We start from the raw sequence: 11,876 nt of genomic DNA, 5'->3' as shown, positions 1-11,876 counted from the left end.
GACTGATTGTGTAAAGAACAGAGAGATGAGTGAGCTTAAGGATAAAACCATATAAGAGGGTGTATACATTACTTACTGACTGATTGTGTAAAGAACAGAGAGATGAGTGAGCTTAAGGATAAACCATGTAAGAGGGTGTATACATTACTTACTGACTGATTGTGTACAGAACAGAGAGATGAGTGAGCTTAAGAATAAACCATGTAAGAGGGTATATACATTACTTACTGACTGATTGTGTACAGAACAGAGAGATGGGTGAGCTTAAGGATAAACCATGTAAGAGGGTGTATACATTACTTACTGACTGATTGTGTACAGAACAGAGAGATGGGTGAGCTTAAGGATAAACCATGTAAGAGGGTGTATACATTACTTACTGACTGATTGTGTACAGAACAGAGAGATGAGTGAGCTTAAGGATAAACCATGTAAGAGGGTGTATACATTACTTACTGACTGATTGTGTACAGAACAGAGAGATGAGTGAGCTTAAGGATAAACCATGTAAGAGGGTGTATACATTACTTACTGACTGATTGTGTAAAGAACAGAGAGATGGGTGAGCTTAAGGATAAACCATGTAAGAGGGTGTATACATGACTTACTGACTGATTGTGTAAAGAACAGAGAGATGAGTGAGCTTAAGGATAAACCATGTAAGAGGGTGTATACATTACTTACTGACTGATTGTGTAAAGAACAGAGAGATGAGACAGCTTAAGGATAAACCATGTGAGAGGGTGTATACATTACTTACCAGCTGATTGTGTAAAGAACAGAGAGATGAGTGAGCTTAAGGATAAACCATGTAAGAGGGTGTATACATTACTTACTGACTGATTGTGTAAAGAACAGAGAGATGAGTGAGCTTAAGGATAAACCATGTAAGAGGGTGTATACATTACTTACCAGCTGATTATGTAAAGAACAGAGATATGAGTGAGCTTAAGGATAAACCATGTAAGAGGGTGTATACATTACTTACTGACTGATTGTGTAAAGAACAGAGAGATGAGTGAGCTTAAGGTTAAACCATGTAAGAGGGTGTATACATTACTTACTGACTGATTGTATAAAGAACAGAGAGATGAGTGAGCTTAAGGATAAACCATGTAAGAGGGTGTATACATTACTTACTGACTGATTGAGTAAAGAACAGAGAGATGAATAAGATTAAGGATAAACCATGTAAGAGGGTATATACATTACTTACCAGCTGATTGTGTAAAGAACAGAGATATGAGTGAGCTTAAGGATAAACCATGTAAGAGGGTGTATACATTACTTACTGACTGATTGTATAAAGAACAGAGAGATGAGTGAGCTTAAGGATAAACCATGTAAGAGGGTGTATACATTACTTACTGACTGATTGTATAAAGAACAGAGAGATGAGTGAGCTTAAGGATAAACCATGTAAGAGGGTGTATACATTACTTACTGACTGATTGTGTAAAGAACAGAGAGATGAGTGAGCTTAAGGATAAACCATGTAACAGGGTGAATACATTACTTACTGACTGATTGTATACAGAACAGAGAGATGAGTGAGCTTAAGGATAAACATGTAAGAGGGTGTATACATTACTTACTGACTGATTGTGTAAAGAACAGAGAGATGAGTGAGTTTATGGATAAACCATGTAAGAGGGTGTATACATTACTTACTGACTGATTGTATACAGAACAGAGAGATGAGTGAGCTTAAGGATAAACATGTAAGAGGGTGTATACATTACTTACTGACTGATTGTGTAAAGAACAGAGAGATGAGTGAGTTTATGGATAAACCATGTAAGAGGGTGTATACATTACTTACTGACTGATTGTGTACAGAACAGAGAGATGAGTGAGCTTAAGGATAAACCATGTAAGAAGGTGTATACATTACTTACTGACTGATTGTGTAAAGAACAGAGAGATGAGTGAGCTTAAGGATAAACCATGTAAGAGGGTGTATACATTACTTACCAGCTGATTATGTAAAGAACAGAGATATGAGTGAGCTTAAGGATAAACCATGTAAGAGGGTGTATACATTACTTACTGACTGATTGTGTACAGAACAGAGAGATGAGTGAGCTTAAGGATAAACCATGTAAGAGGGTGTATACATTACTTACTGACTGATTGTATAAAGAACAGAGAGATGAGTGAGCTTAAGGATAAACCATGTAAGAGGGTGTATACATTACTTACCAGCTGATTATGTAAAGAACAGAGATATGAGTTAGCTTAAGGATAAACCATGTAAGAGGTTGTATACATTACTTACTGACTGATTGCATAAAGAACAGAGAGATGAGAGAGCTTAATGATAAACCATGTAAGAGGGTGTATACATTACTTACTGACTGATTGTGTAAAGAACAGAGAGATGAGTGAGCTTAAGGATAAACCATGTAACAGGGTGAATACATTACTTACTGACTGATTGTATACAGAACAGAGAGATGAGTGAGCTTAAGGATAAACATGTAAGAGGGTGTATACATTACTTACTGACTGATTGTGTAAAGAACAGAGAGATGAGTGAGTTTATGGATAAACCATGTAAGAGGGTGTATACATTACTTACTGACTGATTGTGTACAGAACAGAGAGATGAGTGAGCTTAAGGATAAACCATGTAAGAAGGTGTATACACTACTTACTGACTGATTGTGTAAAGAACAGAGAGATGAGTGAGCTTAAGGATAAACCATGTAAGAGGGTGTATACATTACTTATTGACTGATTGTGTACAGAACAGAGAGATGAGTGAGCTTAAGGATAAACCATGTAAGAGGGTGTATACATTACTTACTGACTGATTGTGTAAATAACAGAGAGATGAGTGAGCTTAAGGATAAACCATGTAAGAGGGTGTATACATTACTTACTGACTGATTGTGTACAGAACAGAGAGATGAGTGAGCTTAAGGATAAAACATGTAAGAGGGTGTATACATTACTTACTGACTGATTGTGTAATGAGCAGAGAGATGAGTGAGCTTAAGGATAAACCATGTAAGCGGGTGTATACATTACTTACTGGCTGATTGTGTAAAGAACAGAGAGATGAGTAAGGCTAAGGATAAACCATGTAAGAGGGTGTATACATTACTTACAGACTGATTGTGTAAAGAACAGACAGATGAGTGAGCTTAATGTTAAACCATGTAAGAGGGTGTATACATTACTTACCGGCTGATTGTGTAAAGAACAGAGAGATGAGTGAGATTAAGGATAAACCATGTAAGAGGGTGTATACATTACTTACTGACTGATTGTGTACAGAACAGAGAGATGAGTGAGCTTAAGGATAAACCATGTAAGAGGGTGTATACATTACGTACTGACTGATTGTGTAAAGAACAGAGAGATGAGTGAGCTTAAGAATAAACCATCTAAGAGGGTGTATACATTACTCACCGGCTGATTGTGTAAAGAACAGATAGATGAATGAGCTTAAAGATAAACCATGTAAGAGGGTGTATACATTACTTACCGGCTGATTGTATAAAGAACAGAGAGATGAGTGAGCTTAAGGATAAACCATGTAAGAGGGTGTATACATTACTTACCGGCTGATTGTGTACAGAGCAGAGAGACGAGTGAGTTTAAGGATAAACCATATAAGAGGGTGTATACATTACTTCCCGGCTGATTGTGTAAAGAACAGAGAGATGAGTGAGCTTAAGGATAAACCATCTAAGAGGTTGTATACATTACTTACTGACTAATTGTGTAAAGAACAGAGAGATGAGTGAGCTTAAGGATAAACCATGTAAGAGGGTGTACACATTACTTACTGGCTGATTGTGTAAATAACAGAGAGATAAGTGAGCTTAAGGATAAACCATGTAAGAGGTTGTATACATTACTTACCGGCTGATTGTGTAAAGAACAGAGAGATGAGTGAGTTTAAGGATAAACCATGTAAGAGGGTGTATACATTACTTACCGGCTTTTTGAGTAAAGAACAGAGAGATGAGTGAGCTTAAGAATAAACCATGTAAGAGGTTGTATACATTACTTACTGACTAATTGTGTAAAGAACAGAGAGATGAGTGAGCTTAAGGATAAACCATGTAAGAGGGTGTACGCATTACTTACTGGCTGATTGTGTAAATAACAGAGAGATAAGTGAGCTTAAGGATAAACCATGTAAATGGTTGTATACATTACTTACCGGCTGATTGTGTAAAGAACAGAGAGATGGGTGAGTTTAAGGATAAACCATGTAAGAGGGTATATACATTACTTACCGGCTGTTTTAGTAAAGAACATAGAGATGAGTGAGCTTAAGAATAAACCATCTAAGAGTGTGTATACATTACTCACCCGCTGATTGTGTAAAGAACAGAGAGATGAATGAGCTTAAAGATAAACCATGTAAGAGGGTGTATACATTACTTACCGGCTTATTGTGTACAGAACAGAGAGATGAGTGAGTTTAAGGATAAACCATGTAAGAGGTTGTATACATTACTTACTGACTAATTGTGTAAAGAACAGAGAGATGAGTGAGCTTAAGGATAAACCATGTAAGAGGGTGTACACATTACTTACTGGCTGATTGTGTAAATAACAGAGAGATGAGTGAGCTTAAGGATAAACCATGTAAGAGGTTGTATACATTACTTACTCGCTGATTGTGTAAAGAACAGAGAGATGAGTGAGCTTAAGGATAACCCATATAAGAGGGTGTATACATTACTTACCGGCTGATTGTGTACAGAACAGAGAGATGAGTGAGCTTAAGGATAAACCATGTAAGAGGGTGTATACATTACTTACCGGCTGATTGTGTAAAGAACAGAGAGATGAGTGAGCTTAAGGATAAAACATGTAAGAGGGTGTATACATTAATTACCGGCTGATTGTGTAAATAACTGAGAGATGAGTGAGCTTAAGGATAAACCATGTAACAGGGTGTATACATTACTTACTGACTGATTGTGTAAAGAACAGAGAGATGAGTGAGCTTAAGGATAAACCATGTAAGAGGATGTATACATTTCTTACTGACTGATTGTGTAAAGAATAGAGAGATGAGTGAGCTTAATGTTAAACCATGTAAGAGGGTGTATACATTACTTACCGGCTAATTGTGTAAAGAACAGAGAGATGAGTGAGCTTAAGGATAAACCATGTAAGAGGGTGTATACATTACTTACTAACTGATTGTGTACAGAACAGAGAGATGAGTGAGCTTAAGGATAAACCATGTAAGAGGGTGTATACATTACTTACCGGCTGATTGTGTAAAGAACTGAGAGAGGAATGAGCTTAAGGATAAACCATGTAAGAGGGTATATACATTAATTACCGGCTAATTGTGTAAAGAACAGAGAGATGAGTGAGCTTAATAATAAACCATGTAACAGGTTGTATACATTACTTACCGGCTGATTGTGTACTGTTATGGTATAACCCGGATATCAAGGGTTAATACCTGATGAAATATGCCCTGAATACGGGAAAAGCAACACACAAATCCAGTTAATTCCCCTCAAACACGAGACCAAGCTCCATCTTGAGGGTAAAACAGAACGTGTTTTATTGAGGGCTATATGCCCAGTAGTTATGCAGGTCTCCCACCTGGTTGACACTCCCTAGGAGACCAGATGGGGGGTTGGAAGAGTATAGTACATTAGATAGAGGGAAGACGCCCTATGTTACGGCACCCCCAAGCATAAAAGGGTTAAACCGCCATTTAATAGATCTTCCCTTTCAGAGGCACAGCATACAGTAAATTTCCCCTCTCCCTCCCCCCAAGCATGAGTCAAAGCTCCATAGTGAGGGTCAAACAGATATCAGCAAGAGCTCTGTGTTTATTGTTCTTAAATATACATTTTTACACATTAGTACCACCCACAGGGTTTTGTAAAACAACCAATAAACACATACAATACTCTCAGACACTCCCACACAAAATCATCCCCTCTGCCTGTGATGCAATTACCTTACACAATGGGTGATGCAATTACCTTACACAATGGTTGATGCAGTTACCTTACACAATGGTTGATGCAGTTACCTTAAACAATGGTTGATGTAATTATCATAGGCAGAGAAATACAGTTTTCATTATTCATAACTTTAAAAGTATACATCACACATACATAAAACTTATATCATTTTAACCAGTATAACTTGGGGACAAACATATCCAAAATTCACTTGAAAAGGTTCAGGGTTTTAAAAGTTAGCTTGAAGTCCTTTGTTATCAAATGAAGCATGGTTTTTCTGCCCCAAAAAACAGTTCCACAGAGTCTTCTATCCAGGAGATAATTTGGGCGTTTAAACATGGGGCCATAGTTTAAAGGCAGCAGGCCAGCAACCAGGCTCCTCCAATGCAATGTGGTGAGATTGGTCTCGTCACATCTCTCCCCTTTTCCAAACAGACTAACAGGGTATCTGACCTCCTGCCGGTCAGTGCCCTGGTTAGTCCAGCAGCCCACCCACAAAACACAATCAGCAGTACAGCCCACCCACAATAAATGGTTACTACACCTGGGTAGAGGAGAAACTTGTCCATGTCTAGGTGCCTCACCACGGCTGTGTGGGGGACTGGTAGGCTGCCTTGGTGGGTTGCTGAGTGGGCAGAGACCAGCGGTACTCTGCCCTGGTGCCAGCGCTACCACAGAAGTAACCTGGTTGGAGCCTTTTTGTGGGAGGGGGAGACCGACTGTCTCTCCTTTGGCTAAACAGCCCTGTGGCTGGGGGACAGGACCAACCTTCCCTACTCCCTGTGCTGTGAGTGCAGAGACCACGGTCCCATCTGCACGGATTTGAGGCTTACTGTCTCCCCTGGGTATGTCAAGCTGCCGCTGGGGAATGGAGCCTGGGCTCCCAATTCCCTGTACATTGCTCTGCTGCTGGTGGACAGAACCGACTGTCTCTGCCCCCTGTAACTCAGCCTGCCACTGGGGAATGGAGTCTGGGCTCCCAATTCCCTGCAATTCACTCTGCTGCTGGGGGACAGGACCAACTGTCTCTGCCTCCTGTAACTCAGCCTGCCGCTGGGGAATGGAGTCTGGGCTCCCAATTCCCTGCAATTCACTCTGCTGCTGGGGGACAGGACCAACTGTCTCTACCCCCTGTAACTCAGCCTGCCGCTGGGGAATGGAGTCTGGGCTCCCAATTCCCTGCAATTCACTCTGCTGCTGGGGGACAGGACCAACTGTCTCTGCCCCCTGTAACTCAGCCTGCCGCTGGGGAATGGAGTCTGGGCTCCCAATTCCCTGCAGGACCGGTGGAGAGACCTCGGTCCCATCTCCACCGGCAACCTGGGGTTCTTCCCAGTAAATCGCCACAATATCTTCCCAGCTGAATGGGTCTGGATCTGGGTCTGTCACTTTGCTGTCCTGCTGAGCCTTCCCAATGGAGTGGAAGAGATCTCGGTAGTCCTGCTCCAGTTCCCACTCCAAGGTTGCTAGGTGAGCCAGGTCTGGCTCTACCTTGGGGGTCATCCCAGTCATGCCTAGCCTCCATTTCATAGAAAATGTCCTGAAGTCTGGTCTGTTCGGGATCCATCCCTCATTCATTTTAATAAAGGTGAGAAAATCAAGACTTTTTTGACCTAGGCGACTTCTCTTCTCAGTGACTGTCAGGTGTATGTGCATCTGTCCCTTTAATTCCTGAACTTCTACCAGTCTCCTCCCTATTTAAGCTCTGCCTGTCTATCATACTGTGCTTAGTATTGTTTGATGAACTCTCATTTAACTCTGAGCCTCCTAGCGTGAACGCTGTTCACTTTTGCCTGTCATCCGCTGTGAAACGCTGTTTCACTCACAGATCTAATTGTGCATCGTTGGCCAGACTTCTCTGCTTCTACCTGTGTAATATCAGCTTACACTCTCATCTTGTTTTCTACCTACGCACCTGCCGACTGCAAAGCCACTTCCCCGGAACGGTGATACCAGATCAGCTGCAGCCTCCGTTTCGCGGTGACGTCACACGCCAGCTGCTCTCTTCCTGTCCCACTCGCTGGACGCTCTGCAGAGCTCTCTTACCCGATACCGGAGTAATTCAGCATCAGGACACCCCCGGTAAGATCGGAAATAGAAAGCCTATTTCTCAGTCTCTACTGATAAGCTTATGTGAAACTTATTCCGCCTATGCTGAACTATGTTTAAATACTATTTACTTATCATACCTTCCGCAAAACAAGTATCACATTGGTCTCTGGCTGTAATACTCACGGACTTTAGGTTCATTCAATATTTGCTTAAACAAACCTATCTAACCTATACCCTACAATCTCAGGAATCCATGTTATTTCCCCTGCTGCGCATATTTAGTGTTAACAGCACAGGTGGCAGCAATAGGGAGAATTGACACAAGCTCCTGTATATAGAATCCAGTAAATTGTTACTCCTGGATCAACATTGTTGCCTTCCCAAAATATTTGTTGTTCCTATTGTAACATCTTGCTACAAACCTACATTTTAATTTTCTCTTATAACCAGCAGTTGCGGTCCATCTTACTAACACAGCTCATAAACTCATATCCTTTTAGATATCGCTACTGGGCGTGACATAATACTAAGCCTTATATTTCAACATGGACCCAGCTGGGATCAACGCACACATGCAGACCCTAAGCCAGAGGGTTGACGTGCTAACAGATGGACTTAATGCCCTTAAAGTTGAAAATGATACCTTAAAAGCTTACATAGGGATGTTGTGGATAAAAGAGTACCTGTCCTTGAGCCACAAGTTAGTCCCCCTGAAAAATTTAATGGCGATAGGTCTCAGTACAGAGATTTCAAAAACGCTTGTCTCCTAATGTTCTCTCTCAGACCTCATACTTACCCAAACGATAGAACAAGGGTCCTTACTGTTATCTCCTATTTAAGGGGTGAGCCACGTACCTGGGCTAACACCTATTTTGAGAATAATTATATTATTTTGAATTCCCTAGAGGATTTCTTTACTGCTATGGGTCAGCTGTATGAGGACCCCTATAAACAAATCACGGCAGAAAATGCAATGAGAGGTCTAAAACAAAAGAAAAGGATAGTTGAAGATTACATTGCCGAATTTAAGAAATGGGCTAAAGATTCCCAGTGGAACAACTTATCACTGAGAAATCAGTTTAGATTAGGCCTCTCAGATGGTATAAAAGACGAACTATCCAGATCTGAGCTTCCCCCAACTCTCGAGGAGCTAATGGCTCTCACTATCATTATAGACAGACGTCTTAGAGAAAGGCAGGCAGAGAGGTCTTATCAGGATACTTATACAAAGAAACATAATATACTATCTACACCTAAATCTGTTCCAGAAGCCATGGACATAGGTTTTCTTAAAGGGCCCCTATCTCATGACGAAAAAATCAGGAGAAGAACTAATAATCTCTGCCTTTACTGTGCCTCTGACAAACATACAGTGAGAGATTGTCCCTCCCTCTTGAAACAGAATAAGGGTAAGATTACCACTCCACCTCACTGTCTAACTACCCAACAATGTATACACCCATACTTAAATATATCTCTTCTCTTACAGTGGGAGCATCATCGGCTCAAGGCTTCCGCGATAATTGATTCCGGAGCAAAAGCCTCATATATTGACAAAAATTTCACTCACATAAATAAAATTCCTTTAGTGCAAAAAAGGTCTCCTGTGTTTCTGAGGGGTATTAATGGGGAACCCATGACAAGCGGGCCAGTAGAATACCAAACTATTCCCCTACTCGTAGTTACACCTGATCATCACCGGGAATATATTTCTTTTGATGTGATTTCATCCCCTATATCACCTCTGGTATTAGGTATTAAGTGGCTCACTGTACACAACCCTCAAATTAACTGGTCCACTTTGACACTTACATTTAACTCTATTTACTGTCCTAGTGCTTGTTTTCCAGCTACTATTTTACACACCTCTAAGCTTACGCAGGAGGATCATATCCCTGAGGTCTACCAGGATTATGCAGATGTGTTCAGTAAAACAGAATCTGAAAACCTTCCTCCACATAGGAAATACGATTGCCCTATTGAGATCTTACCAGGCTCTGAGATTCCCTGTGGGCATATCTTCCCTCTTTCAAATCCAGAACTTATCCATTTAAAAAACTACCTGGATGAAAACTTAAAGAAAGGTTTCATCCGCCCTTCCACCTCTCCAGCAAGTGCTGGAATATTCTTCGTAAAGAATAAAGATGGTTCCCTCAGACCTATAGTCGATTACCGTCAACTATATAAAATTACCATAAAAAATCGCTATCCTCTACCCCTCATACCAGAACTCATAGAAAGATTAGAGGGAGCAAAGTATTTTACAAAACTGGACTTAAGGGGTGCTTATAACCTCATTCGCATCAGATCAGGCGATGAATGGCTGACGGCGTTTCAAACTCGTTATGGGCTGTTCGAATACGTCGTCATGCCATTTGGGCTATGTAACGCCCCTGCGACATTTCAGCATTTAATCAATGATTTGTTCACGGACATTCTAGACGTCTACATCGTTATTTACCTAGACGATATCTTTATTTACTCTAAAACTTACAAAGAACATGTCACACATGTTAGACATGTTCTTTCCAGGCTCAGAGATAACCACCTGTACACTAAAGCAGAGAAATGCTTATTCAACTCCCAAAGTGTAACATTTCTAGGGTACGAAATATCTCCATCTGGTATCCGTATGGAGGACAAAAAGATTGAAGCAAAAAAAAATTCCAAGCTTGCAATTCCCCTGACTAGCCTTACAAAAGCTAACGTACCTTTCAAGTGGACAGAAGATGCTCAAACAGCTTTTCACCTGTTCAAAAGAAAATTGACCTCAGCTCCAATTCTACATTTTCCTGACCCAAACCTCCAGTTTGTGCTCAAGGTAGATGCCTCTAATTTTGCAATTGGAGCTGTACTGTCTCAGAGGGAAAACTTTGCAAAACCTCTTCATCCTGTAGCATTTTTTTCTCGCACTCTAAATGATGCAGAGAAAAATTACCCCATAGGTGACAAAGAATTGTTAGCTATAAAACTATCATTAGAACATTGGCGTCACCTATTAGAAGGTACTAACATTCCAACACTTATTTACACAGACCACAGAAACCTGCAGTATTTGAAATCCACTAGAACCTTATCTGCGAGACAAGTAAGATGGAATTTATTCTTTTCACGTTTTAACTTCCTGATTACTTATCGTCTTTCTGGGAAAAACCACAAGGCAGACGCTCTGTCACGAATAACAACAGATTGCACACCTCCCATAACTGAGCAATCTCTTATCCCAAAGGACAAATTCTTACTGTTCACTCTCGACATGGTGTCATTACTAAAAAAGGAACAAACCAAAGATCCTACAATACCATTACATCTTCTACAACTTAACTCTGATGGTTGTTACTGCTATAACTCCAAACTCTACATACCACCATCTCTTAGATCAACATTACTTCACTCTGTTCACGAATCTAACTTAGCAGGACACCCAGGTCTTAACAAAACACAGGACTTGGTGAAAAGGAATCATTGGTGGCCACATTTATCTACTGACGTTAAAAAACATGTCCTCTCATGTCCTGTGTGTACCGTTTCCAAGAGAGACAAACATTCACCCTATGGCTTGTTGCTACCACTCCCAACTCCTAAAAAACCTTGGACTGAAATCGCATTGGATTTTATTGTGGATCTCCCAGATTCGTCAAAAAATACCACTATCATGGTAGTGGTGCATTTATTCACTAAAATATGCCACTTTATTCCTTATACCAAACTACCAACTGCTTTAGAGACTATCCATCTACTCCTTAAACATGTTATTAAGCATCATGGACTTCCTACCTCCATACTCATCAGCGATCGTGGAACCCAATTTTCTAGCAAACTGTGGTACCAATTCTGCAAAACCTTCTCTGTTGAAAGGAAATT

The sequence above is a fragment of the Bombina bombina genome, unplaced genomic scaffold, assembly GCF_027579735.1.
Source record: "Bombina bombina isolate aBomBom1 unplaced genomic scaffold, aBomBom1.pri scaffold_357, whole genome shotgun sequence".
Classification (NCBI taxonomy): domain Eukaryota; kingdom Metazoa; phylum Chordata; class Amphibia; order Anura; family Bombinatoridae; genus Bombina; species Bombina bombina.
This window is presented reverse-complemented; position numbering follows the sequence as displayed.